The sequence below is a fragment of the Elephantulus edwardii genome, unplaced genomic scaffold, assembly GCF_000299155.1.
Source record: "Elephantulus edwardii isolate Elephantulus edwardi_28Jun2011 unplaced genomic scaffold, EleEdw1.0 scaffold00167, whole genome shotgun sequence".
In the NCBI taxonomy this organism is placed as follows: Eukaryota; Metazoa; Chordata; class Mammalia; order Macroscelidea; family Macroscelididae; genus Elephantulus; species Elephantulus edwardii.
In genome coordinates, this window is record NW_006399917.1 from 2,956,998 (window position 1) to 2,961,479 (window position 4,482).

Sequence of the window (4,482 nt, forward strand, 5' to 3'; positions counted from 1 at the left end):
TAGTTGTTTTAATTTACATTTCTCTTAGAGCTAGGGATTTTGGACATTTCTTCAGGTGCTTGTTAGCCATCTGAATGTCTTCTTCAGTGAAGTGTCTGTTCATATCCTGTGCCCATTTTTCTATTGGATTATTTACCTTTATCTTGTTGTGGTTCACCTGGAATCTTGCTAGAATATAGATTCTAATCAAGTATTACTGGGGTGGTTTGTTGTTGGTACATGCTGTATAGATTGAAACTGACTCCAGTGGGTCTTCTGAAACTGGCAATCACAAGAGAGGAGACTGCCCATCTTTCTCCTGTGGAGCATTTGGCAGTTTCAAACCACATGCCTTTGGGTTAGGACTGTAACTCCTTACCACTAGACCAAATTTCAGCAGAGTATTGCCCTGGAATAAACAATTTTGAAATCCTAGTTTATGTATCTGTAAAATTGGTTCCATTTCTTCTGAAGGTTATTTGGAGAAATAAACAAGACATTATAATATATTCACTCACATTGAACCAACTCCAAAAAAACCCTGCATCAAGCTTCCAAGGCTGTAAATTTTGAAGCCCAGCATTTTGAAGCTCTGTCTCACATACTTTGGGTACGTGGCCTGAAGGAGCCAGTCCTTGGAGAAGGACATCATGCTCGGATGAGTAGAGGGACAGCACAGGAGAGGAAGACCCCCAATGAGATGGACTGATACAGTAACTAAGGCAATTGGGTAGGTGTGTCAGAGTCAGTGAGACTGGCTCAGGACAGGGCAGGCTTCAGAGCTGGCTGAAGCAGGCTTCCTAGGGTGGCTATGAGTGATGGATGACTCAACAGCACATGTTGTTGTTGTTGTTGTTGTTGTTGTTGTTTAATGCCGTCGGGTCGTAGACGACTCATAGCGACCCTATGAACAAACAGCCTGAGCACTGTTCGTACATAGAGTTTCTGGAGGCAAGCCATTTTGGAAGTGGATGCCGCTCCTGCGTCCAGGCTTGATTTAGTCGGGAAGCTCCAGCCAATACTGTCCACCATGGGTGACCATTACCATGATTGGCACATCACTGTCACAGGCTTCAGCATCACAGTAACCACGAGTTAGTTACCTCTGTACAGCAACGCACAGACTAGTGCTATACCACCTAGAAGAATGTTTGACAGGAAGACAATTTGAACCTGGCCGAGTGCAGCAGATGAAAATCACCCACCTTCGGCTTGGTAGCATAACTTCCTTTCCACTAGGCCAACGTAACTCTCTCTCAACAGCACATAGCAACAACAATAAATCTTGACAGTAAGGCACAACACATCTCTCTCCTCCAGATCAACTGGTGTATTTGAACCACTGACTTTTCGGTTAGCAGCCAAATTGTTACACAATATACAACTACTGGGACGCCTTATAAATGAGACGTCTTTGTTGTTATGTGCCATTAAGTAGTCTGCAACTCATATTGTGGGACCTTGTGCACAATAGTTCTGAACCCTGCCCTACTCTGAGCCAGTCTCACTGTCTCCCACACACGCTTGCCCCTTTTACCCCAGTTACTGTGTCAGTCCATCTCATCCATGGTCTTCCTCTCCTGTGCTGTCTCTCCACTCTTCAAAGAATAATGTTCTTCTCCAAGGACTAGTTCCTCCTGGCCATGTGCCCAAAGTATGCAAGAAGGAGTTTCAAAATCCTTGCCTTCAAGGAGAAACTTGGTTTCACCCTCTCCAAAACAGACCTGTTTGTTCTCTTGGCAGTCCATGGTATGTTCAATACCCTTCTCCAGCACTATACCTCAAAGGCGTCAATTCTTCTTCTGTAATCCTTATTCGTTGTCCAACTCTCTGATGCATAGCAAGTATTTGAGAGGACCATGACCTGGATCAGATGTACCTTAGTCTTTAGACTGACTTCACTGCTCTTTAGCACTTTGGAGAGTCTCCTGACAGAAGATTTACCCAGTGCAATTCATCTTTTGATTTCCTGACTGCTGGTGCCAAGAGTGTTGATTGTGGAACCAAGTAAGATAAATTTTTAACAATCTCAGTCTCTTCTCTATTATTGTGCTGCCAATTGATCAAGTAGTGGAAATCATTGTATTCTTGATGTTGAACTTCAATCCATATTGAAGACTGTAGTCCTTGACCTTCTCAGAAAATGCTTCAAGTCTTTCTCAGTTTTATAAATAAGATAGTATGTGCAAAGGAATTTTTGGAAAAATTCCAGAAACTATTATCAACATCATTCTCACCAAAGCCAAGCTCATTTGGGGAAGCATCTTTGTGAGCTAAAGACACATGTTGGGTCCACAGGCAGAGTCTGCTACAAACACATGTAAATGGACACTTTCTATAACAATACACAGCTTAAATGGGATCAGTCACCAGGTGGTCAGATGTTTCCAAGTCCCCAAGGGTGAGACAGTTCTGCTCAGGAATCCAGCCTGATTTCCTGGTTCAAAAATCACACCTGTGAAACTCTACCCAGGTGGGAACTCCTGGTTGACTCTAGTGAGGCCAGGGTTCACTTTCAAGTTATTTCTCTGGGTCACCCTCAGGTCATCTCCTTAATTAGTGAAATAGCCAGAGGGCCAAGAATTGAATGGTGCCACCTTTGCTTTTGTTATGTACCATCAAGTCAGAACAGACTCATTGCTGACCCTTCAGAGGGATTGCAAAGGTAATAAATAGTACAAGAATTGCTTACCTTTGTCCCACACAGCAGCTGGTGGACTTGAACTGCTTGCCTTTGGGGTGGTATCACAACTCCTTACCACTATTCCATCTTTGCCTTCTTCTTGTTGTTAGGTGACTCCTTTGCCTATAGTTCTGTAATAAGGTTTGTCCTTAGTGGAACATGTTGTATGTACCAGGCATTGTTGTTGTTATTGTTGTGTACAGTTGAGTTGGACCAATCCATAGTTGACCCTCTGGCTGGTTTTCAGAGGCAGTTAATCGCTCAGCAGGATACTGCCCATTCTTCTCCTGCAGAGCAGCCAGTGGATTTGAACTGCATGCCTTCAGGATTGCAGCCAGCACAGCTCCTTGCTACTAGGCCACCAGAGCGCCCTTGTACCAGGCATAGTGTAAATATATGTACATTCACCAGTTTATTAATCTTCTAATGACTTTAATGAGGAGAAGCATCCTCTACAATTCTCAACACATGCCCAAGCTTAGCAAAGTCCAATCATCTGCCCAAGATCAGGGAGCTAATACATGGGGGAACATACCTCAGCTCTTAATATTCTAAAAGCTATGCCTTGCAGAAAACCAGAAATCTTATCCTTATGCGTGTTAATATTGAAAATGAGAATAAGAGGCAGTTAAAGATTCTCATATATTTTCCTCATCTGCAAAAAATTACAGATTGAAAATGTGTGAAGACTTGGAATTAGAAAATCAAAAAGGAAAGACATGTTAAGTATGTCTCAAGCTGAAAGAAAGGAACAAAAAAAATATTCATGCCTTGAGCTGCAATAGTGAAGGATCCTGTGGGCAAAAAAATTGAACGACACAGGAAGCATCAAAAGAAAAGGGATTATACACAGAGACTGCACTAAAAATAACTGGCCCATGTTCAACTATTTCAGGAGGTTGCACAGAGCGGACTACACAGGACCTGTAATGATGGGGTTGATCATTTCAGAAATGGTGAGAATGGTGCAGAACAGGGCCAGGTTCAGATCTGTTGTTCAGAGGGGGGCTATGAGTTGTAGTAGATGCAGCAGCATGTAACAAAACAACATGGTCAAGAGCCAATGGTACTGAGGGGGAAAGTCCAAGGTTCCCTGAAAACATTGGTAAAAAAAAACAACCCACCAAGCCTCCAAGAAGGAACAGAATACGATTAAGAAGTTTCAACAAACTAATGTAGGACTGGAATTTTTCATTCATCTGTCAAGAAATAGGGAAGACAGCTACTTGAGGCACCTTCTAGAAGACACCCATGTATCAGTGCCCATTCTAAAGAATGATGATCTGACAAAATGTGGAATTCTAGAAAATTATCATTAACATCACATGCAAATAAAATTTTGCTAAAGGGCTTTCAAAGGTGGCTGCAGCACTACATCAACAGGCAATGGTCAGAAATCCAAGCTGAATTCAGAAAAGGGCATGAAATGAAAGCAGGCATCATGGCTGTGTTAGATGGAGTTTGGCTTAGACAAAGAATACTAGTCATATGTTTGTGTCTTATTGACGAGGCAGAGTTGTCTGACTACGTGGATCATAACAAATTGTGGATAATGTTGAGAAGAATGGTAATTCCACAACACTCAAATGTGCTCTTGAGGAACCTGCGTATTAACTAAGCAACAGTAGCACAAACAAAACAAGGATCTACTTAATGGTTTAAAAATCAAGAAGTGAGGGGAGCTCTGGTGGCCTAGTGGCAAGGAGTTGCAACTACAATCCCAGAGGCAAACGGTTCGAATCCACCAGATGCTCTGCCGGGGAAGGAGGGACAATCTCCTCTTGTACCAGTCAGATCTGATTTGATGGTACATGCATACA